Below are 26,861 nucleotides of genomic sequence, written 5' to 3'. Positions count from 1 at the left end.
CCATTGCAACTGTTCTGGGTGATCTGGGCCATAACCAAGCCTAGGGTGTTCTTATTCTTTCTTCTCCACAAGCAGATAATTAAGCTGTCACTTATGAAGTCTGGTAGCAGCCTGACACTGGTAGCAGTGTTTTATGTATATCATCTCTAATCTTTACAACCACCCTGGAAAATGGCACCATTTCCATTTTTAGCACAAGAAATAGAGACATGGAGAGGGAAAGGAATTTACCCAAGATTGCACAGCAAGTTAAGTGGCACAGAGAGATCTGATCCCAAGCTTACCCTCTCTCTACTATAAAGATACCCCTCATCGCTGAGTGTCTTTACTCCTGACTTTTCTACCTTCCTTTCTTTCTCTTTCTTTTGCTTTTGACATAATCCAAAGTTGATAACCTACTAACATCCAACCACAGATACGACATTTAAAAACTAGTGAAGGGATCCCTGGGTGGCGCAGCGGTTTAGCGCCTGCCTTTGGCCCAGGGCGCGATCCTGGAGACCCGGGATCGAATCCCACATCGGGCTCCCGGTGCATGGAGCCTGCTTCTCCCTCTGCCTATGTCTCTGCCTCTCTCTCTCTCTGTGTGACTACCATAAATAAATAAAAATTAAAAAAAATAAAATAAAATAAAAAAATAAAAAATAAAAACTAGTGAAACCCAGAGAAATACTTATAAATTCAAAACAAGCTTCCTTCATTTTATATTATGAACTGCAAATGTTTATTATTTTTTAAAAATTCTCCAATTCTAGAAAACAGACACAAATGTCAAGAGCTGTTACCAGCCTGCCTTCAAAACCCTAATATGCATCTGCAATTTGAAGTTACTTCATTGAGCAATCTAGTTTTGCTCAATTTGATAAATATACAATTGGTTTGGGCCAAACAATCAGTGGTGAGTCTTTTAATGGGGCACCATAACACCGTTATCAAACATCGAGGCTCCTTTAAATGCCCTTTCCTAAAATACTTAAATTACCAGGAAATCTGGCAGTTCTCCCTCAGGGATTGTTGGAAAGCAAAATATGGTGCAATATTCTAATAAAATTTTTAAGTTTGACAGTTGACATGATAGCTTCTAATTGCTAGAAGACATAAGGCATACACACACACACAAGTTTTCATTTCTAATACAATGTATGAATGTGACTGTGATTTGGTACTTTTACAAACTAAGGATGTTGCAATTAGCTTCAGATTAGTCCAATTCAGTTGGTTTACACCTCTCTATGGCATTACCATCTTATACTTTATGTTAACAGTACGTACTCAATAAATACTTGTTGAATTAATATATAAATAAGCAAGGAGGATGGCAGTGCAAAAATCAGGGGGAAAGGCTACCCCACCTGGACTCATCTCCATTCCAGACAGTCACCGTTTTTCCATCAAAAGGGCCCACAATCTCACTGATGGATAGGACCCTCTGCACCTATGACTTGACCCCATGGCAACCTAATCTGGTTTTCCTACAGCTCCAAGAGTTAAAAAATAATCCCGGGGTCCCGGGATCAAGTCCTGCATCAGGCTCCCTGCAGGGAGTCTGCTTCTCCTCCCTATGTCTCTGCCTCTCTCAGTCTCTCATAAATAAATAATCCCATCTTATAAAAAAAAAAAAAAAGATTGGGGGTTATATACATAGAGTACCTGGTACAATGTTTGACACATACTAAGTGCACAATCAAATAGTATGATTTAAGAAGCCATCAAAGACCAGAGTGTTGTTGAAGGAGTGCCATTTCTAATGGCTGACACAGCTCACCAAATGCTGTCTGGTTGGCAGCGTGGGCCAGTGCGGAGAGCTGGGCACGGTGGAGATAGAAAATCTGAGTATTTGGGGATCCCTGGGTGGCGCAGCAGTTTGGCGCCTGCCTTTGGCCCAGGGCGTGATCCTGGAGACCAGGGATCGAATCCCACATCAGGTTCCTGGTGCATGGAGCCTGCTTCTTCCTCTGCCTATGTCTCTGCCTCTCTCTCTCTGTGACTATCATAAATTTAAAAAAAAAAAAAAAAAATCTGAGTATTTGATTTCACTAACCAGATGTGTGCCTTAGTTTCTCTATTTCAGCTTTCTTGAGTACAAGATAGGTATATTTTATATCTCAGAATTTTTTTAAAAAGGTAAACCAAAGAATGGAGAAAGGATTTTAAGAAGTATACAAATAGGGATCCCTGGGTGGCGCAGCAGTTTGGTGCCTGCCTTTGGCCCAGGGCGCGATCCTGGAGACCCGGGATCCAATCCCACGTCGGGCTCCCGGTGCATGGAGCCTGCTTCTCCCTCTGCCTGTGTCTCTGCCTCTCTCTCTATGACTATCATAAATAGATAATTTTAAAAAAAGAAAATTAAAAAAAATTATTTAAAAAAAGTATACAAATATACAATATTCTTCCTGTAGATACTCTTCCTATAGCTGCTCTTAAAGTTAAAAAGAATCAAGTCAAATCTTTGATGACTGCTCTCAAGTATCCCATATGAAAAGGGTTCTATTAACTGTGAGAATAATAAAGCAAAGAATCTGGGCATCTATTGCTTTTTCTAGAAGTGACTTAGAATTTTTTTTTCCTTTTTATTTTTTTAAATTTTTATTTATTTATGATAGTCAGAGAGAGAGAGAGAGAGGCAGAGACACAGGCAGAGGGAGAAGCAGGCTCCATGCACCGGGAGCCCGACGTGGGATTGGATCCCGGGTCTCCAAGATCGCACCCTGGGCCAAAGGCAGGCTCTAAACCGCTGCGCCACCCAGGGATCCCGTGACTTAGAATTTTAACTGAGAGTGTTTAACTCAGAGCGTTTCCTTGTCTGCCCTTGGGCAAGGGTGCTTGCCGAAATGATGGCGTGACTGCACTGAACCACCTATCATAGTAATGCAAAGTTAAGAACATAAAGGATGGCTTTTGGGGCACCTGAGTGGCTCGATCAGTTCAGAGTTCAGGATCTGCCTTCAGCTCAGGTCAGGATCTCAGCTCCTGGGAGAGTCTCACACTGGGCTCCCTGCTCAGCAGGGAGTTTGCTTCTCCCTCTCCCTGTGCCCCTCCCCCTGCTTGTACGCTTACTCTCTCTCTCCCTCTCTCTTTCAAATAAATAAGTTAAATCTTTTAAGAAAAAAGCCAAAACATAAGCATTTTCATCCACAACTGGAAAAAAAAAATTAAGGGTGTATGCCTCCTTTTGCTATTCTAAGTGAAAGACATTCTGAGCAGTCTCCAGTAACTTTTGATAAGAATGGAATATTTGTGAATGCATATATTTGTAGAATAGGAAATTGAGAAACTGTATTCATCTCTAAGATATTCAGTTGAGTCAGAGGCTTTGACACCCATAGGATCAGCACATAGAGAGCCCTGCGTGAGTTAGAATGTAAAGCACTTCTAACCCCATTTCGAAAGACATGACCTTTGTCTCCCAGGAAATTTCTCAGCAAGTCTGACTTGAAATTCACCTACCTTTCTTATGGTGACTGAATATTTCTTCATGCATAAATATTAAAACATGAGCTTTAAAAAAAAAACCCTCAAAAGTTGCTATCTTCAGATTTTAGAACGTACCATGTACATCTGAAAATAAAAACTATTCATACGCAAAAAAATTTATTCATAAGTAAAGGTGAGAATGAAAAATACACAAATGTGCCCTTTTTCAAAGCAAAACAAACGTTGAGGGGGAAACAGAGAGAAAATGACTTAAGAGAAGTCTGGTCAATGACCAGCTTTCCAACAGGAGATACGCAGCCTGCACTGTTTGCATAAAAGCTGAGTAACAAGGTGGCACATCTGGCGCAGTCTTTGCCAGGACAGGGTTGCCCCCAAAATAATCTACAATTTAAGTGTTTAGTTCAGACCAACTGATGGATTCAGTTAAGTAAACAGTCCATGCAGAGCACTTAGTAAACATACTCCCAGAAACAGACTTTTCTTCTCTCCACCCCTTTTAGGTGATAACATTTCCACTCCACCCTTTCTGAGATCACTTGAAAGCTCTGGCACTAACTAGGAATGATTTTCAGTCCATATAGCCATGTTTTTAATTCCCCCCCCCCAAATGCATGAAATGGTGGTCTGTTCTTACAACAGAATATTATGCAGCAATGAGGAAATAGAGTCCAGTTACGTGAAACAATATGGGCAAATGCCACAGGCATAATATTGAATGAAAGATGCCAGATACAAAAGAGCACGTATGATTCCATTTTTATGAAGTTCAAGAACAGCCGAAGCTAATCTATGGTAAAAGAAGTTAAAATAATGGTTATCTTGAGCCATGGGGTGACAGAGGGGAAGCACAAAGGCACCTTCTAGGACACTGAAAATGTTTTGTACCTTGATCTGAGTGCACATTTATGTAAAAGCTCATCTAGCTCTAAGAGTTGTGCATTTTACTGCCTTTGTCATACCTCAGTAATTATGTTTAAAATAATATTTTTTAAAGATTTTATTTTTTATCTCTACACCCAACATGTGACTCAAGTCCATAACCACAAGATCAAGAGTTGCATACTCCACTGACTCAGCCAGCCAGGTGCCCCTAAAAAAATCATACTTTTCAAAGCATTTATGGGACTTTAATCTTATCACATGGAAGTTTCTCTCTTGTGCATTCTTCTAGGCTCTTTTTACATTCCCATGGGTGATAAATGTATTCACTGGTACCTTGCAATTGTAGAATAAAGAATTACTCAAATATGAAATTTTCCAAATAATTGCATTTCTCCACGTACATCAGAAAACTAGTACTTTCTTGGATAAAAATCTTTATAAAATGATCTGTAGTCCTCACTATCATTTTAAGTAGACATGACTGAGCACATTCCTCCTGGTGAACCAAGGTTATCCTGAGAAACTTACCTGGTCAAGGTGGGCTAAGACTGAGTAATAACTTCAGAGGTCATAGCTTCTATACTGATGACAGTAGATTTTGCCTCTTCCCTGTTATCTGGGGCTATTTCTTACTGTCATCACCCGCCTGTCTCTGAGGACCCCCAGTCCTTCTCGTGTGCTTTCATTCATGCATTTATTCATATAGTCAGTACTTGTGTTTTTGAATGCCTTGTATGTACTAAGCACTGGAGAGAATGGTAGTGAAAAAGACATTCATGACCTATGACCTAAGGGGACTTACGTTTTAGCAGAGGAGTCAAGTATAAAATAAATGTGATGACAATCAGAAAGAGGGAAGTACAGGTAATAATTTAGGAGGTCAGAACACCAAGTTACTAGACTAGTGAAGAATTTTTACTCATTGCTCAACTAACCTATTCGTAGTTTTCATTTCATGTTACCAAAACAAAACCAGCCCAATGTAGCCCAAATCTTTATGATGATTCCTCTAGCTTGCCTGCAGAGCTCTGACCCCCAGGTCCTATGAATGTGACTTTTCTGGTATTGTCACCCAAAATCATCTGGATAGGCAGTTGTCACCCATGCACACTTCTGTGTGACGGCTCTGTTCAAGCAAGCGAAAGCAGCCCCAACTCCTTGGGCTTTATTGGAGGCTGCAAACTGCCACCTAATTTGGGGCCTATGCTTGTCCCTGAAGTCCACCTTCATGACATATGACAAATCAAGAACTTACATGCAGGAACAGATGACAATACCCTTTGTGGAGAGACCACAGAATAATATACCTTTTAAACCCAACCTGATCTAGAAACACTATTATCATATCTCATGTAATAGTAGTAAAGTTTGAAATGACAGAGATAAAAATTAAAAAATAAAATAAAATAAACAGAATGACAGAGATGGGGCACCTGGAAGGCTTGGTTGGTTAAGCGTCTGCCTTCGGCTCAGGTCATGATCCCAGGGTCCTGGGATTGAGGCCCATGTCAGGCTCCCTGCTCAGTGGGGAACCTGCTTCTCCCTCTCTGCTCGTGCTCTCTCTCTCGCTCTCTCAAATAAATAAAATCTTAAAAAAAAAAAATTCATGTAGATCTTTGGGACTCGGAATTTGAAAAAGCTAAACAAAGGAACTATACCAAATAAGGATTTTCCCAACGAAATAAAGGGAAACAAGGAATGACAAGTATCTGGAAATGGTACATTTTTAGACTTTTTCCCAGAGTCTGTCAGTTCATCTGATAAGATTTCAAGCCTAAAACTTCCCCAATGTAGTTTAGAAATGGTGGAATTAATGCATGAGCTCCTTCACTGGTTAGGATTTGGATTTATGTGGCATCACAGATGGTGAAGTTTCACAGACTCTTAAGCATCTAAGTGCAACTATGGGCCAGGAAAGCAGAAAGCGAGTACTCTTCCCTCTGTTTTGGAATCTTAAAAGAGTGGATATGAAAAAGTGAATCCACTTGCCGAAAGTTACATTAACTTTCAGCCATCAGGGGAGTATAACAACTCGCCGCTAAACCCAATTTTCTGATAGACACACACAAATAATCAAATCTGCTATCCCTCGGGTGAACTCAAGGTCTTTTGGCCTCTGTGGCTGTTAGATTTAGTCCTATTTGCCTAAATACACAAAGCCACAGTGAAATTTTCTCCATGAAGGAAGTTCCCTCTAATTGTGAAACAATCATTTCTTCCAGCCATTTTGCAATGACTGGGAAGTTGTAAGAAGAAAGACTGTTGGCTTCTTACTGCCAATGTCACTGGGCAAAAATGTCCACAAATCACATTGTTTCATAATCAATGGGATTTTCACTTTAGTGCTGTCTATCCACATAGTGGGAGACGATAGTATGAAGACAGTCCAAAGATCCCATGTTTGTTAAATTGCAGATATTATACTGTGATTCCTTTCCCCAAGAACTGGGCATTACAGAAACCTTTCAGAGCTAATCTTTTTCTAGATTTCTCCTATTTATTGTCTGGGGTTTTGTCACTAGTAACATGGTTGCAGGTATCTGTGTCCAGGATACCATTACCACAGTTGATCAAATGTGAAATATTCAATTAAGGCTCTAGTTTTATAATATGTACGGATATTTTTTTTAACCAAAGGGCGGGGGGAGAAGCTAGAATATAAATACTTAGTATTTCCAAGAAGTACTTAGTCATTAGTTTTCCAAAAGTGATCTATGAACAGTATATAGTCACTCCTAGTGACCTTGTTCTAAAAACACAGATTTGAGGATAAGAAGCAGTCTTTGAAGCTGACTTTTACTTTGGTATCTTGTCAAAATTTAACAGAAAAGGTGGGGAGGAAAGAAAGCTTAAAAGTATTTTCATGAAACCAGAACCACCATTTAGCAAAAGTTTTTAATTAATGGCATGAGTCACGGGGCACACAGAAGTGCAAATCACAAGGTTACAGGTCGCCTCTTAGAAACACCACACCTGGTTCCGAATTCTTTGCTAAAGCAAACGCTAACATCTGATTCATACTGCTGGAAAACCTCAAGCCCGGGAAGGTACTACCCCACTCTCCACGACACCCCAGTCCCTCTAGTAAAACCGAAAACAATGCTTGACCGAGAGGGAAGATTACAATTTTCCGGGGTCTCTGGGCCACCAAGAAACAGTTTGCAAAAGAATTATTTTTGTCTCTTCCTCCCCTCCCCAACTCCTGCCCATTCGGCCAAAAGCAACCCAAATCGTATGTAATCCGAAATCTTAAATATTTATAAATACGAAAGTATGAAACAAGTACCTGCCAAACACCTGGAGCTCTCCTTTCCCCGGCTCGCTCTCCTCCCACACTCTGGCAACGGAATGCCCTTCAAAACCATGGCTCAGTGCTTTTGGTAAATGTTTTACGAGACACTAAACAGCCTTGTGTCCCACCCTCAGAGCAAACACCATTGAGAGAACACAATATAATGGTTGCAAAGATATCGTGTGATGTACAATAATGCAAATGAACAGGCAGGCTCTATTTCTACACTTCCCCTTAAGGCGGAAAAGAAATTCCAAACTTGTGAGGGGCAGGGGTAGGCTGGCAGGAAGGGCTTGCAGAACTAAACCTTGACACCAGAAGCATTACAAGTTGTGTGCGTGTGTGTTGGAGCGGCATTATGATAAGCCATTGTTCTAATCCCCCAGCAAGTCTTGGCTTGCTAAACCAAAAAAGTGTCAAAGGCAAGAGCTAATAAAGGGTAGAGTTCACCAGTGAGCCTGGAGACAGACACAGTAGCAACTTCACATTTACCACCTATTTCTACTTATTACAGAAAATACAACCTGAAAAAGCTTTTCGAGGCCACCTTGCACAATAAACCAGATGTACTCCCCATTTGCTATATTCCTCAAGTAATTCACAGTTAAAACCCAACTCTGCTCCAAACCAGAAGTTTTGCATTCCATTCAAGTTAACAATTACAACCAGAGGATAACAGGAACTTGCTGGCACTGAATTATTAGCATACCCAGAAAGTCAGGTGCCTCTTGGTACCACCAGGGTTAACACGAGAAAGAGGAGGTGCTCAGGGATCGGCTGCCTGGTTTTAGGAAAACTACACACGGAGGTTGCTGGAGTCCAGGGCCCATGGGGGCAGCATGCACCTACTTACCTGCTCTCGGAGCTCTGAGTGGGACAGTCTGAGAAAGGAGACAGTAAAATCATTGAGCAACTATCAAGCCTCCTCGCTAAAAGGAGACCAAGCAAGGCCGTCCAGAGGAGCAGAAAGAATTGACTTTGGCTCCGAAGTCCCACACACAGCCAGGGTAGGCAAATAAGAAAACCCATTCTCTTACCCCAGCCCCTGGCCCCCAGTCTCCAGGAATACTCAGAGTTCTGCATTTAGGATTTAGGTTGTCTAGTGGGGCAGAAAGAAAATTGAGCCTAGGACTGTGATCATGGCTTTTCTACACACCAGCTGTGTAACCTCGAGTAAATCACTTAACTTCTTGGAGCCTGTGTCTTCATCTCTATCATAAAAACATCTAGAACCTGCAAAGATATCCCAAAGAACTGACAGCTGTCCCAATCAGAACCTAAACAATGGCCAAGAGCAGTTCTTTACATTTTCAAAACTTAAGGTGTTCAAATCTTCAGGGTTGTTGCGATTTTTTTGGTCCCTTGACCTTCAGTATATAGGTCCCATTTTATTTTCGGTTTCCCCATAATACAGATGCCTCCAGTTGGTGCTATGTCTAAGGACAACTGACTTCACTTCCCTTTGGTCTAACTGGCTAATCTACCTCGGGTGGGTATCCTAAATGGTGGTTTATCCACCTCCCAGGGGCAACCTTGAGGCCTGAACTCTTTACACCTTTCCCCTCATCATGAATCTACCTGCCCTTGGGCACAACCAGCTACCGCCTTATAAAGCTTCATCTTGGCCTCACCTTCCCTTTCCTTCTCTTGCCTTTTTTTTTTTTTTTTTTCATTTTTTCTCTCCCCTGCCCCCCTTCCCTTTCTGCCTTGCCTCCCTGAGCAAAAGGATGGGGATGTGGTGGAGAGGAATTACCCTCTCATCCTATTTTTTCTATTATTTTGTGTGTCATATCAAACACCCTGGTGAGGGAGGGAAGTCAGATGTTTTTATCACTGAGAAATTCTTTTTAAAGATTTTATTTATTCATGAGAGACACACAGAGAGAGAGGCAGAAACACTGGCAGAGGGAGAAGACTCCTCATAAGGAGCTTGATGTGGGACTCAATCCCAGGACCCCGGGATCACAACCTGAGCCAAAGGCAGACGCTCAACCACTGAGCCAACCAGGTGCCCCTATCATCCAGATTCTACTGACAAGAGCCTTGAGATTCAGAGATTAGATTGGTCTCAGGCCAACTGCCGATGGGGCCCTACTGCTCGGGTGTCCCCACAGGCCAGGACTTCCCTGCTGCCACTCCAGCGTGGGCCAACACCCCAGCCGCGAATGCCCCTTTCAGTACCCCAAAGTCCCCCCTAGTCTAGTCAATTCTCCCTGCGAATTGTGCACATTTTCCCTTTGGATCACTCATCTCCTCATCTCCTTCCTTCTTCCCTCCTGGCTGGTCAACCTCTTATTGTTTTTAGGGTCTATGTCACTGAATCCCTACAACCCACTTCTGACTACTGCTACCCCTGTATGCCTTTCTTTAGGCAAACCCAACAGGAGCAAATCTCCAAACTGACAAACCTGTAAGCCTGGAGGATAGTTATTCACTTCCTAGGAGACTTTCCTCACTAGTTCTCCTTTTGGGTCATGTAGCTCATGCTATCCTGCACCTCACTATTTGTGTATATGTCAACTGCTTTCTGGACCACCAGAGCACCCACCTCTGCCTCCCATGCATGGGGTCCAGGGCTTAGGATTAAGGAACATATTAGAATTTTGATGAAAAAAAAATGTGAGGATGTAGTATCTGAATCTAAGGCAGTGCCTTAGTGGAGTACACTTTAGGTATAAGCGGAGGCCGGAGTTTGGGGTTTTGACACAGTTGCTCTGCATTTTGGTTTGTCTGTGTGTGTGTGTTTGTGTGTATGTGTGTGTGTGTGTGTGTGTGTGTGTGGCGGGTGGGGGGGCTGTACTCAAATAAGGATAAGAAAAGTGAGTTATAAAGATGAGATAGCAAATAAGCTAACCATCAAATTGTGCCCTGAAACAAGCATCATTTACTAAATGTCTGCAATTACCAGGTACTCAACATATGTTACCTCATTTACTGTAATCAGACAGGAAGAGACAGGTTCAGAGAGACTGCCCATGGGCAGGCAGCTGATAGTGACAGAACTGAAAATCAGAGCAGGTCTCCATCCTTGCTCTTTGCCTGAGCTGTCCTTGTGCCAGAGCCACTCTGCAGCCTACTCACTCCAAGGACACGACTAGTGCCCCAATCAAGAGCCACCTGAGGGAGATTTCTGCCACTCTGTGCTCAGAACCTGCTTGACCCTGTTCTTCTACTCTTCTTTTCCTTGGCCTCCCTGCTCTCCTCTCTCCACCTCCTCTTCTTATCCCAAAGACAATCTGTCCTGTTCACTTTTAAAATCTATTGACAAACTCTAATATAGGGGCCCTCGTTTGACCACAAAACCTTAACCAAATAGACAGTATGGACTGTCCCACTTCTGGGAGGCCATTTATATTCATTTCTTCTGGGACTGCGAATCTGATATTTGACTTTAAACACTGCAGGCTGTGTTAAAATTCCCTGTGCAATATGGAGAGCATTTGGTGTGCTATTGTATTCAAATAATATATTTCATACTGCTCAGAGACCAGATTCTGTGCCCTTAAGACTCGTGCTTTCTGTACAATATAAATGTTTTATAACAACATTTCCCCATTTCTAGCTATATACTTCTAAGTCAAGTTTTTGCTCTATTGTTTATGCCAGTGTCCAGGTATACCCCTGAAATTTTTTTTCAAAGATAATATTTATTTATTCATGAGAGACACACAGAGAGGCAGAGACACAGGCAGAGGGAGAAGCAGGCTCCATGCGGGCAACCCAATGCAGGACTCAATCCCAGGACCCAGGATCATGACCCGAGCCAAAGGCAGACACTCAACCACTGAGCCACCCAGGTGCCCCCTATGCCCCTGAAATTTATAACTGCAAAGTTCCAACAGGGCAGAATAATCAAACTCTAGGCAAATGCTACTCTATTACCCTGGAACTGTCCCAAGCAGTTCTAGAGGCCCCCCCTTCTAGCTTAGATATCCTTGAGTCTCACATATATTTATCCTGCAGGATGGTTCCAGACTCTGGAAGGGATTTTGAGTTCCCTTGGACTCTAGGAGATAAGAGAGAAGGAAGCAGCAGAAGGTGAAGGTTTTATTTGGAGCTGCTAAGACTCCCAGAATCTGCCAAGGGCCTTGGCATTCCCCCTGAATCACCCATGCTCTTTCAGTTTTCTGGAAGGTGGCTTCAAAGAACCTTCCAAGTGTGGCTCAGAAATTCCTCATCACCCAATCCAGCTTAAACTCAGATCTCAAGCAAGGTATCCCAATAGCCCCTGATGTTTTCCCAAGTTGCCCAAGGAAGGAGAGGCTGGAACAGGTCAGAAGAATACATGATGAATCTTCTCTGCCCAACATGGTCTTTCACTGAGACATCATCCACTAGACCAGCAGTTCTCCAGTTGAGGTCCCTGGGCCCTCTGAAGGACCAAGACCTTTTCAGAAATCTATAGGGTCAGGGGCGCCTGGATAGTGCAGTCAGTTGAGCGTCCATCTCGTGGTTTCAGCTAAGGTCGTGGTCTCGGGGTTGTGGGATCCAGCCCTGCATAGGGCTCTGTGCTCAGTGCATAGTCTGCTTGGGATCCTCTCTCCTTCACCCTCTGCTCCTCCCGCTCATTCTCAATCTCTCTCTCAAATAAATAAATAAATCTTAAAATGAATAAATAAGAAGTCTATAAGGTCATAACTATTTTCATAATAATTCTAATATTTTTACTTTTTTCAAGGAGTTGACATTTGCCCTAAAGATGTAAAGGCAGTGGTGGGTACAGCAGCGTAAGATAAGGAAGAGGCAACAATGTGTACTAGTAATCACAGTATTTTCACCACCAGGCACTCCAAAGCTTGCTTTGTTTTGTTTTTTTTAGAGCCTATTTTTCCCTTCCTTGCAAGCCCTTACTTGACGATGCAAGAAAATATTAATTTTATTCTACCTTGACTCCTAAGTATATATCTTTGTAATAGTCTGTGTGATGAAACGGGAAGTACGCACAAAGCTCTCTTGCTCCATGCCAAATTATGATGATAGTCTCAAGGAAAATCACTTTTGTGGGCCTCAGAGTAGATGAATTAAAGCTGTCTTTGTCATAGAACACCATTTTTACCTGAATGAATGACTGATAGACAAAACCATGGTTATTCAGACTTGGATATTTGGCAGACATTTTCTGGAAAATGAATGAAGTGTGCCTGTCACTTCAAAGAACATAATTGATAGTATTTGTTTCCAATGATAAACTTCCAGTTTTCAAGTCAAAAGTTAAAATGTTGGAGAACCTGCACTTGCCACCATTCACTTGAAGGCTTGCCAATAACTAAAGGCTTTTCTGATGAGATTAGTTGTGATGTTAACAAATGTGATTTTTTTTTTAAGTATCATATAACAAAATGTGTCAATATTTAGGAGATCTTCACAACCCAGTAAACCAATATTTTCCAAATGACCAATTCATAATGTTACAGAATCATGCATGGGTAAAAGAGCCATTCGATGTACGAAATAAACCAGTGGACTTTCATGTTATAGAGTAAGGAAAGTTCATTGATACTGTTTCAGATTCCATATACTGCAACTAACTTTTAACAAACTACCTCTTCTTGAGAAAATGGATTTTCTATCAAAGAAGAATGTTTATGATTATCTGAAAAGGCTACTAAAATACTCTTCCCTTTCCCAACTACATATCTTTGTGAGGCTGAATTTTCTGGATATAATTTTGTGAAAATAACATATCAACAGATTGAAGACAGAATCAAATATAAAAATATAGCTCATTTGTATCAAACCAGTCATGAAAGATATTTGCAAAAACAATGTACTCTTCTCACCATTTACTTGTTTTTGGAAATACAGTTTTTTAATAAAAATGTTATTTATGTTTTTAACACAAGAGTTCACTACTGCTAAAAAAAAAAAAAGTTCACTACTGCTATTTTTGAAGGAATTAAATATTTTTAATTTATCGGGCAGCCCTGGTGGCACAGCGGTTTGGCGCCGCCTGCAGCCTGTGGGATCGAGTCCCACATAGGGCTCCCTGCATGGAGCCTGCTTCTCCCTCTGCCTGTGTCTCTGCCTCTCTCTTTGTCTATGAATAAATAAATAAAATCTTTAAAAAAAAATTTTTTTTAATTTATCAGTTTGAATTTCTAACATGCTCAATAGCAATAGGTACAATCCACATAAGCAAGAGTACTTTGGGTTCCCTAATAATTTTTAAGAATGCAAAGACAGAGTTGCCCCCGATTTAGCAAATGAAAATGCAGGGCATCCAGTTAAGTTTGAGTTTCAGATAAATAAGAAATGATAATTTAGTAAGAGTATCCGTGAAATATTTAGAACATACTCATACTAAAAAAATTACTTATTGCTTACCTGAACTTTATCTGAAGTTATCTGTGCATTTTTAAATTTTCTTTGCCTGTTTTTTCTTAAGATCTTACTTATTCGAGAGAGAAATTGAGAGAGAATGAGAATGAGTGGGGGGAGAGGCAGAGGAAGAAGCAGACTCCCTACTGAGCAGAGAGCCTAACATGGAACTCGATCCCAGGATCTTGGGATCATGACCTGAGCTGAAGGCCGACACCCAACTGACCAAGCCACCCAGGTGCCCCTTTTCTTTGCCTGTTAAGTCATATGGAGCCCCAGAAGTTTAAGAAACACTGCACCAGACCACACCCCTCACATTTGTGCTGAAACGCTAACATTTATTAGGCATCCACTGTATACAAAACCCGGTGCTAATTTCTTGACATAGACTACTTCTTCAGTCTCCCCCTGCCCCCGCCCCATCCTATGTGGCATGTACTCTTACAATCTCTGTTTTATAAATGAGGAAACAGAAACCCAAAGAAGTCAGATGAAGCTAATTACTGGTGGAATGCAAGCCTGGAACCCACCCACTCAGTTGCCAAAATCTCAGCTTGTAACTATTAGGCTTAAATTGAATTCTGAATAATGGGAGATGTTTTTTTTTTACTTATTCGCAATCCAATCTCTGATGCTTCTCTTCTCTCTCTCTCTTGCTCTCTCTTCCTCATACACACACATATACACACAGCTCTCACACAGTTGTGTGTTCTGTTATCAGAGCAACGGTGAAACCCAAGGCTGTGTGTCAAAGAGTTCTATCCAGAACTGGGCATCAGTATTTTGACCCAGAGCCAACTTCTCTGATAGATCCTCCCCTGGGCACGACAGCAGTGCTGTTCCAGGCTAGGAATTCTAGAGTGCAGCTATGGCACACTGGCGCTGCTCATCACTATTAATTAGAAGCCACTGGGATTTGGTGCTGAGCTAGAATCATCCTTGAGAATAAACTGGGAATTTCTCCAAATGAATCTGTACCAACTGAAGCAAATGCAACCACTGTTGTAAGCAAGCCAAGGTCCTGTTTTTTGTACGATCATGACCCAGGCCACTGGATATATTTAATGAGCTCAAGCTCAACAGTAAACAAACTAGGGAAAGTAAATTTTTTTATGAGCCAGCATGGGGCAAGAGTATACACTCACTGTGCCACATGATCTGCAAATACAAAGTGAATTTGCCTGCAGTCAACTGGAGGCCCTCCCCCCAATCACCCATGGCTATAAGGTAGTGTCCAAAGTGGTAAACATAAAGGGAGGGAGAGATATCAGTCTTTCATATGCGGGAAATTTCTTTAACAAAGGGAAGATTTACGTTTCAAATCTTTTTTGTTTTGTAAATTTGGATTTTTATTAGATGTGAGGCAAACTGGATTAAACTAGGGGCAGTTGTGTATACAGAAGCCAATGGTGATAGGACTCTGACAATGAGCCCAGGGAATAGGGAGGAGAAAAAAAAAAGGTAGATCAGAAAAGGAAAAATATCTAAACAGGAGTGTTAGATAATTAAGAAGAGGTGCATTTTTAGAAACCAAGACTTGGGTGAAAGCCAACAACAGGCCAAGGTGGCCTAGGTGGGAAGAAGGTTTGGGGAGGCCCAAGGCCATGGGTCATCCAAGGGAAAAAGGTCAATGTTTTACTTCTAAAACCCTCCACTTCGCAGTTCGCCTCGGGTCCACCTGGCAGGGCTGTTGAGTGCAGACACTGGCCCAGCCCTGCCCAAAACCCTGCTGGCTGCGTTGGCCTCCTGGGCTTGGCCCCTTTATCTGCTCACTCAATCTAGATCCCCCAAGCCCTGAAAGGGCAAGGGGTGAGAGAGAAAGAATAAACTGAGAGGCAAGCCTGGGCTCTCTCCCTAGATAAGCGCAGGAGGTGGAGGATTCTCGAAAGTTTTCCCCTTCCAGGGGCCTTCAGAATTCACTCTCTGAATGCTGAATGTCAAGGACACAGCCAGAAACGATGACTCATCAACTTTCTGAACTAAGGACAGGAACACACAGTCTCAGGCTCGAGGACTAGCTTTTCCACCGTCACAATGGAGCCAACGGTCCTGCCTGCTTCAGACACAAAGGTGACAGAGCTGTGTGGCCCGCCCACTGTGCCCCAGCCCGGCGGCCTTTCCCGTCTTCCGGGTTCTCGAAAGCACAGAGAACATGAAGGTTTTTTTCCCATTTTGTTTGAGACACAGGCCCTATGACATTTCAGAAAGCGATTTGCCTTGAAAAGTGCGGGGACTGTATGTGGTCACTAGTCATTAGTGTGGCCAGATAGTAAATATTTTAGGTTTTGCAGGTCATACAGTTTCTGTTACATGTTTCCCTCCTTCTCTCTCTCTCTCTCTCTCTGTCTCTCTCTCTCCCCCCTTTAAAATGTAAAAACCATTCTCAGCTACAAACAGAACCATTCTTAGCTACATACAAAACGTATAAAAACAGACAGAGGAGCAGGCCAGCTGGCTGGTTCCTCACTCCGAGCAACAGCAAAGGGCCGGCGGGGTCAAAGGGTGACGCCTGCATACAGTTTGGACGAATACAGTGTCAAACATGTCAGAATGTAGATGTCTGTCCCTGTCTTGCTGACAAAGGCTATCTCCTTCTCTGTCCCACTTGCCCACATCTGACATTCTCTACTTACAAGGTCATCTCGCCTTTGCTGTGATTCCCTTCAAAAAAAAGAATTTAGGAAAAAAAAAAAAAAGAATTTAGGGCAGTTCCAGTGGTCCGGCGGTTTAGCGCCACCTTCAGCCCAGGGTGTGATCCTAGAGCCCCAGGATCGAATCCCACTTCAGGCTCCCCGCATGGAGCCTGCTTCTCCCTCTGCCTGTGTCTCTGCCTCTCTCTCTGTGTGTCTCTCATGAATAAATAAATAAATAAATCTTTAAAAAAATAACAATTTAGCTGTAGCTCTGGCAGGGAATTAAATCCTGAAATGCTAGTCTTATATATTTGCAAAATGAGATAAACAAGTTTTAAAATCAGAATATTTTAAAAGTTTTCATTCTTTGCATGCGTGTGGGTATATACACATTTTGCTTAAAAGTGAACACTCCAGGGGCATCTGGGTGGCTCAGTTGGTTAAGTGCCCGACTCTTGGTTTCAGCTCAGGGTCATGATGTCAGGGGTCCTGAGATCGAGGCCCACACTGGGCTCTACGCCCAACAAGGCGTCTGCTTGAAGGTTCTCTCCCCGTGCCCCTCCCCCTACTTGCAATCATGCACATGCATGTGCACACATGCACGCTCTCTTGCTCTCTCTCTCTCAAATCTTTTTAAAAACTTTTTAAAAAGTGAACTCTCCATATGTATCACAAAACTGCAAGCCTGGAAAAATCTTCTGGTATAGCCTAGACTTTAACTGCATATCCTTGAGGAAACGGACCTACTTCAGTTAAATGAGATATTCCAAATCTAATACTAATTGTCAGAACTACAGCCACAAACTCTTGATTTCCAAATCAGTTCTCTTTTATTGTTCTACTTTACTGCACATTGCCAAATCAGTACTAAATACTAACTCAACAAATACAGTGTATTTCCAATGTGCCCAGCACTGGCTAGGTGCCCTAGGGATACAAAAAAGAGAAGATATCTTCCTATAAAAGGCTTTTGGCCTCCCTGAGAAAACAACAACACAGGAAACAAATATTATTGTCTTAAATTATTACATAACTATATGAGTAAAACATCTGTTCAATATGACAGCCAGTAGCCACATGTGGCTATCGAGCACTTAAAATGTGGGTGATATGACTTAGAAAGTGAACTTTTAATTGTATTTAATTTTAATTTATCTAAATTTAAATAGCCATGTGTGGCTAGTGGCTGCTCTACTGGACATCATAGATCTAAAAAGAAAGGTTCCAGGTCTGGATGGAAGATATGTAACATACATTTTGTCACTTTTTCCCAGCTACGTCTATGACAGGAACTACAACTGATGATAAAACTTTCCCTCTGAGCAAACATTGACTCTCAGGATCCTCCGTGCAACATATTTTCAACTGCCTGCACCTGGTAATAGGTAATGAAACCTATGTGCCGCCACTCCTGATACTCACATGGTGACAAAGGTGAGCTGGAGGAGGAAGTTCTCGAGCTGAGCCTAGAAAGATAGATTTGGACAGGTAAAGAGGAAAGGACAGAGCAGAACAGCAGGACCAGAGGAAATGGACAGAGTTCTCCTGGCTCTCGGGCAAGGAGGATGCTGGCCCAGCAGAAAGGGAGGATTGTGTTGGGTGTGTTGGGAGATAAGGGGGACAGGTAGAGGGTGGAGCTAGACACGGAGACCTCTGGATTCCAGGAGTTTGGACTTTTCTCAAGAGTGCCCCTGAAGGTTTAAGCAGGATAATGACTGGAATAAAACCTGTTTTAGGAAGGGAAATCAAGCCAGAGAACTGGTTGCATAATGAATATATACGTTCAGAGACTGGAAAGAAGGCTATTCTTCTAATGGTTTTGGTTTTCCTTTAGGAAAGTAATACTTGTTTATTTAAAAAAAAAAAAAAGTATATATCACAGAAAAACAGGCCTCTCCTGTTCAAACTCAACCACTGTTGGCATTTTGATGTAGTTTGTTTTTATCTTTTCATGGCTACTGCAGTAATTCAGGAATACAGATATGACCAGACCTAGAAAGGTGGGAGTATGAATGAAGAGGAAAGGCGACAGAAGAAAGTTTTAAGTGAGGCACCATGATGCAGGGAAAAGACCATTCGCATCAAGGGACCTGAGTTCTAGGCCTGGCCATTTCAGTGAGCCTTGTCTCCAACTCCAGATTTGATTTCCTCACTTTAGACTCATGGTACTGGTCTAGGGGCACCTGGGCATTCTTGATTTCGGCTCAGGTCATGCTCTCAGGGTCCTGGAGCCCTAGGTTGGGCTCCATGCTGGGCATGCAATCTGCTTAAGATTCTCTCCCTCCCTCCATTTCTGTCCTTCTCACCCCCACTTGCATCTTGCACGCCCACATATGCACTCTCTTTAAAAAAAAAAAAAAGAAAAAAGGTACTAGTCACTTAACCTTTTCTTATGGTCTCATTAAGGGTCAGATGAGATTTTTGAGAATATCCTTCAAACATAAAATGGAACTAAAAAAAGCATATGTATATATGTTTGTATTTTAAGTGATTACCATATATAGACAGAAGTTGTCATAAGACAAAAATGTTCCCTTGTTCTTGAACCTGTATGAATGGCATATATAGCCTCTGGCGGTCTGTCTATAAGATTTTAGGTGTAAAGTTATTAAACCATATATTCTGAGCAGTGTTGACAGGAGGATGTATGGGTGTGGTTCACAGGACACATAATGGGGTGGTATCAACAGGGGATCCATTCTCAGCTGGGATTGCAAAGGATTTTAAGGCCCCATCCATCCTCACAGGGCCTAGGAAAAACAAAAACAAAACAGCTGCTGGAGAACACAAATTATTTTCTCCAGAGAAGGTAATATACCACCATTTGCCAGGTTAAGAAGCCAAGTCCAAACCAGTGCTTGTCCACACCGGACATACATGAGTGTCAATTAATTGCAAATTTTTCAAAAAATACTGATGGTTGGGCTTCTCCTGAGACCAACTGAATCAGAGTCTCAGTGAATGGGACCTATGCATCAATGTGGGGTTTTTTTCTTTTTAAGTTCTCAAAATGGCTGAAATCCTAAGTACAAGCAGATGCCCCAGAGCAAAAACAGTTCAAGGGGCACAGGAACAGTCTGGGATCCAGATCTGACATGATGCTCCTAACCACCCAGATTAAGAGTTGTAGCCAGGTCCTTAGTGAGGGGCAGTGGAGGCCAACACGGTACCCACCAGGACACTTTATAATTTGCATAGTAAGCACTATATAGTTTCTGTTTCTGGGTGTAGGATCTGTCATTTTCAATGCATCCCCTTGTCATTCTCACTTAAGCATGTGTTAGAGAACTCCTGTGGACTCAGGTTAGGCAACGGATTCTGGTCAACGAGTGTGCCTTTGTCTGAGGATCCCTCCGCCCTCTGGGGAGCTATTGGACAGACCTAGATGTGTGAGCCAGCTTTGCCAGGGGCCTGTGTGATCCTGTGCAAGTTACATATTCTCTTTTATACTTCAGTTTTCTCAGTTGCCAAATAGCTAACACATTTTTTACAGGATTTTTGTAGAAATGAAATGAGGCCCTGTGAGTAACAGGGTAAGTAAAAGACTTCTTTTGTGCCTGGAGCACATGTAAGCACTCTAGAAATGTTAATTGTCATTATTATTATCATCATCATCACCTCTAGAGTTCCTTCTAACTACGATGTTTTATGACTTTAAGAATCATTTGGTGACGGCGCATATGGAAATAAACAAAAATCAGCAGCTACTAACACCCCTAGATTTCAAGACCCAGTGGGTGTGGGGCCTCCTTTCGTGCCAGACTGACTTCTCAATCACCACTCCATTCTTTGCTTGAGATGCCCCTTGTATCTTGCTAATCTTGGACTTCGTTTCGAAAGGACCTCACTTATTTTGCAGACACTGCGTTTTGGCCATTCTTGATGAAACAATGTAGTTGGTTCATTACTGTTATTTTTGGGTAGCGCAGACCCCCACAAGTATGGCTGAAGGGAACGTCAGATATTCGATTCCGGCCTGCTTCAGCAACTGTGGACACACCTGGGGGAAAACCTGTTTGAACCAAGCCTCCAATGAGGCTCCAACTCAACTCAACGTAACTGTGATGCATGTCTAATGACTGAAGTATCTTGTTCTTGGAAACTTCAGAGCTGACATTTGATTGACACCCATGAAATTTGCCTAAGAGTTCGATGCCATCGTTAGCCACAGATGTCAGCCTCATAACCTTGGAGTATTCGTTCTGTTTGCTTTCCAGAGGACCAAATACCCTCCCCCACAAAGCATAATGCCACCATCGACCTGTTATTCTGCCAAGAGACACACACATCTTGTTGATGCCCACAGCTCTCTTTTTCCTTGTCCATGGCGGGAACGAACCTCTTCCTTTTAGGAAGACAGTCATCCTTTTGTCAGCAAACATCCGTTTGTCTGCCATTTGTTATTGGCTGAGTCACAACCCACATCCCCTTTCTACCTTTTTTCAGTTTTGAAAAGGGTCACCTTGTTTTGCAAATATCAACCCATCAAGGAGCACGTTGCCAAAGGAACACTGGCTCTCTGAGACTTTTGCCCATATGATTGAAATAATTTTAAAAGGGAAAATCATCCAGTTTAGGATTAACCAAAAACTTCCTGTGTAAACCAGTTTTTCCCTTTGAAAACTAGTTTTTCCAAACACATGTTCATTTGGGTCCAGGAAACAGATCTCAGTATTATCTTGGTTAAAGGAATACCTTGTTATAAAGTCCCTGATTGTACAAGAGGCTAAGTATGAGTAGAGCCCAAATACTGACAAGTCTTGGAAAGTTCTTTAGTTATTATCAATTACACATTGATAATTATAAACAGTAAAGGACTTCAGGGTTACTTCTGCATAAGTCCTTACCAGCAGTGGGCCTCATATTTGAATTAGCACTAGTATTGAACTGGGTCAGAGATCAAACAAAAGAAAAGGAGAGTAAGAGATCCAGACAAGAAAGCGATGAGTTTACTCCCTGGTAAATCTTGATATAGGTGAGAAAAGAGATCTACTAATTTCTATTGCATTTTCAAAAATGCCATTAAATATTTGAGTTATGATGTTGCTTGTTCTAACTCACCCTTGTTTTATTGTTAATATTTCTTCTTAACTAAATATTTAAACTTTCATTTTTTCCCTCAGGAAGCTCTATGCCCAATGTGGGGCTTGAACACACTACCCCCAAGACCAAGAGTTGTACATTCTACTGATTGAGCCTGCCAGGCACCCCTAAAACTTTTATTCTGAAACTCTTAAGGAGCAAGGATCATGTCTGTTCATCTTTATATCCCTCATGAACCTGCCCCATTATCTTCCTTTTAGTTATATTAATTTGAATCAAATTAAATTACAGGCCTTTTCCCCACTCTGTGTAGTAGTAGGCCATATGGCATAAGGCAAATAGTAGGAAGTAATATGTAATAGGAAAACTTCCCTTCTATTTTCAGGTGAGGAAACAGAATAGTTGTGTTTAGAACCTGCCTTTGGAAAAAAAGAAAGAAGAAGAAGAAGAAAGAAGAAAGAAAGAAGAAAGAAGAAGAAGAAGAAAAGGAACCTACCTTTGGGAATTGCCTTGAGCAGTGGGAGGTCATTTTGTGACAGGTTCCTATTAGTAGCTGACTAAATGAAAGAGAATCTATTTCAACTCACTTGCTTGACTTTTGTATGTATGTTTTTTAGCAAGTTTCCTTCATATGGACCACATGAGAACTGTGCAACAGTTAGGAGATCACCTATGTTCTATTGGAATTACAGCCTGCCTTCCTGGAAGAAAAAAAAAATAATGGGAAGATCATTTCCAAAAGAGACACCTTCTGGTCATTTTCAGGGATTCTGGAAGAACTGTCGCTAAAAAATCTGTTATCTAAGTGAAAACTTCAATTCAGAAACATGAACAGCATGTTACTGCAGAAAACAATGTTTCTCACAGCCCACCTTTTCCTCCTTTTCAAAAGCAACATGAATTTTCAAGTTATAGGTTAAACAATATCCATGTCTTAGTTTATTAACTTACTTGGAAGGGGATGCTAGTCTATGATGTATAGGAAAAGGTCAGTACTCAAAATCTCTTACTATTTTATGTCAAGTTTCCACCAGGGGCTATCTGGGTGGTGCAGTGGTTAAGCATCCACCTTTTGATCCCAGGGCCTGGGATCTAGTCCCACATCAGGCTCCCTACAGGGAGCCTGCTTCTCCCTCTGCCTATGTCTCTGCCTCTTTCTCTCTCTGTGTCTCTCATGAATAAATAAATAAAATCTAAAAAAAGAAATAAGTTTCCATCAGGAACTCCATAATCTACCCCCGCCCCCCTTTGGCTTTCCTAAGGATCTCCACCACTCCACCATAATCCATATCTTGATGGGGGAGCATAAACTTCCTGTTGCTTGAAAAAATCAGGTAATAACCTAGACACTAACTTTTTAAGAGGATTGGCCAAGGAGGTCACCAGCATTTCATTCTAAAGATCAAATCTGTTCCTATCAATCATAGCCAGTGATTCTTTTTCCTTCTATATGGAGAAAAGAGACCAATCTTATCTTGTACTGCGATTAAAAAAAAACAAACAAAAAACCTCCTCAAAAGACTATAAGCCTGTTAAAAAGGTCTTTAAAAAAATCTAACTCTGGTCACCCCCTACACTAAACAGAACTCTTAAAAAATGACCACATCAAATTCACCCATGATTAAGAAATGAGCAAGCTTGACATGGCTAATTAAATGGAATCGGGATTCTGTGTGCGGATATATGTATGTTTGTACATATACAAGTATGAGCTTCTGAATCTGCCAGTTTAGTTACTAACCAAGGTGCTCAGCTCGGCAGTACTCTTGATAGAAATGTCAACATAGAACAGTAAGACTTGAAACCTTAGTAACTCATAATGGTCCAAGAGTAGAAGCAGGGTCAAGTAGCTGGCCTCTGTCCTGTTTAAACTTTTTTTTTTTTTTTAATCTAGCATTTGGATGGTATGGGGGGAGGATCATATACAATGCCAATGATCACCCTTCCCCAGTCACCTTCTTATGGGAGGGTGAAGGAAATTAAGAACGTAGATTTGGAGAGAATTCAAAGGGTTGGCAAGAAAACAGGACTTGGGATCCAGCTCTAGAATATAATGCTAATACAGAAGGAAGAATTGATGTCTGAAACACAAAACCAAAACATCTGACCAGTTTGAAATCAATCTCTAAGGGGCTTCACAGATCCTTCCAAAAATTTAAGTTAGTCCTTATTTTACAAAAGACATCTTCTGTTCATCTGGAACCCTCTCCCTCTAGCTCTTGCCCAATTAGGTTCATTGCTTACTCCTGGAAGCTGACACTCTTCTAAGTTGAGACCCTCACAAAGGTTGTTCCTCATTTGGTGCATCACTACTACCTGCCCCCAAGTTCCCCCTGCCTAGCAAATCATTCTTTCTTCTTTGGTTTAAAACACCACTTAGATTCTAAGAAACCTTCCTTGCTGGTCACAGCTCTTACTTAAGTTAGGTCCTCTGGTTTTAAACCCCCTGAACTCCTTATAATTTTTCAGCCCACTCATTACTCTTTTTTTCTTTTTTTAAGATTAATTAGAGAGAGGGGGAGGGTGCAGAAGGATTGAGAGGGAGAGAGAATCTCAAGCAGGCTTCCCACTGAGTGCAGAACCCGACACGGAGCTCCATCCCATAACCCTGAGATCATGACCTGAGCCAAAATCAAGAGCTGGATGCTCACCTGAGCCACCCAGGTGCCTCTACTCTTTATTTATTTATTTATTTATTTATTTATTTATTTATTTATTTATTTATTTATTTATTTATTTATTTATTTTTTCTTTTTTTATTTAATATTTGCCTTGAATCTTAGACCAGCTGCCGAGGAGCAGAAATCTAATCTTTCTGTCTTAATCTCTTAATTACCCAATACCTGGGCACAGAGCCTGGCATGTAGTAGGTGCTCAGAAAATGTTTATAAACCAATTTTCCTGTATCCATACTGATTTCGGGATTAGTGTAGTATCATTCATGGGGCCCTATAATATGGAGGTTATGCAAATGTTAACGCCTATATAAACCTGATCCATGTGGCTTGAGGAATCCTGCTCATTCTATGACACTGACTCTAGAAAGATGTATTTTCCCATGCATTTAACACGAATGATGTGGCTTCGGATTCATTCACAGATAAATGGATGCTAACAAATCATTCTGAGGCATAGGAAGAAGTATTAGTTGCAAATCCTACAATGTTGATTGCTGGAGGGGAACCTGGCCTTGGGTAAGAGTGTCTGATTTGGGGACTGGCTGCCTGGGAGGCTGCTCCATGATCTCACACAGGCTGTCCCAAGGGACAGTACCACTGCTTATGAGGTTCTAGGGCTATGAATCTCAAAATCATTGTATGAAGTCATCAAAACAATTCGTTTTTCTTTCAATGTTAGAATCAAATTTCTTTCTTTGAGAAATACAAAGTCATTCACATGTAGTACTGTCATTTGTGATTGTGGGAGTCTTCTGGGCCATTCATGCTTATACAATAGAGAGCATGCTGGCCTGGTTAAGCTAAGCAAACACCCAAAGGCAAATACAATACGGGCTGGTTTTTAAAAAAATAATCATAAAGGATGAGCATTTGAATGTCACCACGTAACGTTCACCTACTTTTTTTCCACCCTTGGATTACGTTCATTTGAGCCATGGTGAAAATGAAGCCAGCCTGACTTACCAAACTGCCTTAGTGAGACCAGGAAGGGCTGTTCTCCTTTGGGTGACCTGATGCAAGGTGCCCCCCAAATGCCTGTTACTGAACTATGAAATTGAAAGGATAACTCTATTGACCCAGAGATGGCGAATGAGGAGGATGCAACTAGTGGCCACTAAGAGTAATGAAGGAGGAGGGGTAAGAAGAAATGTGGGGTTTAATTATCATCATATACCCTTGGTGTGTGCATGGCACAAGGAGAAGCACATAACCCAGCCATATAGGAAATTTCCACTGGCCCAAATACACAGAGAAAATAGGACACGTGCTTTTGCCAATTCTACAAGGCTATGTGGGTTCATATTAGCTAAAAGAATGTTCAAGGAAGAAAATCTGACTCTGATGAGAAGAGAGTAATGTAGAGAGAGGTGGCGTAACAAGGAAGGGAAGCTCAAAAGTTTGCCCACATGCTCAAAACTCAGACCTACTGCCTGCTAGCTGGGTGATCCCAGGCATGTTACTCAACCCCTCTGAGCCTTGTATTTCTCATCTAATATGGGCCTAATATTACCCACCTATTAAAGACATTGTGACAATAAATAAGATGACAGATATGAAGCCCTTAGGGTCTCATGAGAGAAAACTCAGTGAAGGACAGCTGTGATTATTAGTCATTTAAATTTCCTTCTGCAGAGGTGCATTTGCCTGTGGTCTTTTAGGGTAAATCAACAAACACTGAAAATATGTTAAAGCATTGTGAGCTGTCAGTGTTTTAAATGTCTCTTTACCTTTGGAAGCCCTAGAATACCCTGTAACTATTCAGCTTCATCTGTAAGTAAATACATTTGATTAGCCAGGCTCTGTACCACTGATTTTCTTTTATTTTTTATAAAGACTGGATTTGTTTGAGGGGGAGGGGGGGGAGAGAGAGAGAGAGAGAGAGAGAGAGAGAGAAAACACACGAGCAGGGGGCAGAGGGGCAGAGAGAGAGAGGGAGAGAGGGAGAAGCAGACACGCCACTGAGCAGGGAACTGGACCCGGGGTTCGAACCCAGAACTCCAGGATCATGACCTGAGCTGAAGGCAGGCATTTAACCAACTGAGCCACCCAGGCGCCCCTGTACAGCAGGTTTTATTATGCTATCACTCCACCAAGAATGAATGAAACCCAGTAAGAGTCTCATTCCCGCACCCTCCAAGAAAGACCACAAGCCCACGACCAAGTGCTGGAAACCAAAATCAGGGTTCTGTTAACTCCTGCAGCCCAACTCAGTGACCATTTGTTCCAAAGTTCTTCCCAACAAAATGCCTAATTAACTAAGGTTGAGCTTTTGATTAACATACAGTGTTTGAAGGAACTTTGACCCACAGAAACTTGGCATTTGACTTGCTTCCCGAGTCCAATCTGTGTCACGAGTGCTGGTTTCAAGGGTAATAAAGAGCCCGGCTGTTTGCTCACAGCACACGGAGGCGGGGCTATGTCGTTGGACGGCTTTTACCTCTACTGTCCACTGATTCTGTAGTAGAGACAAGGGTTGAAACCTAGATGTCAGTTTTTGGAGTGCACAGGATGAAAGGATATAGATTTCCAAACTGAAAAGCACCTAAATTCTACTTGGTGTTTTAACTGAACATCAGATGT

General features: G+C 41.8%; 1 protein-coding gene and 1 long non-coding RNA gene across 3 annotated transcripts in view; one reads left to right on the top strand and one right to left on the bottom strand.

Annotated features, from left to right (window-relative positions):
• The window catches only part of RBM47 (RNA binding motif protein 47), a 151,028-nt gene that overhangs the window by 61,284 nt on the left and 62,883 nt on the right, over positions 1 to 26,861 (bottom strand). The gene's annotated exons all lie outside the window — the stretch shown is intronic.
• The window catches only part of LOC140621588 (uncharacterized), a 109,404-nt gene that overhangs the window by 54,106 nt on the left and 28,437 nt on the right, over positions 1 to 26,861 (top strand). The window contains exon 4 of the long non-coding RNA XR_012021336.1: positions 17,835 to 17,994. This is a non-coding gene — a long non-coding RNA (uncharacterized lncRNA). The remainder of the gene's footprint in view (positions 1 to 17,834; positions 17,995 to 26,861) is intronic.

This window comes from Canis lupus, chromosome 2 (genome assembly GCF_048164855.1).
Source record: "Canis lupus baileyi chromosome 2, mCanLup2.hap1, whole genome shotgun sequence".
NCBI lineage: Eukaryota > Metazoa > Chordata > Mammalia > Carnivora > Canidae > Canis > Canis lupus.
The sequence above is the reverse complement of the archived record's forward strand: the minus strand, read 5'-3'. Positions and strand labels throughout refer to the sequence as shown.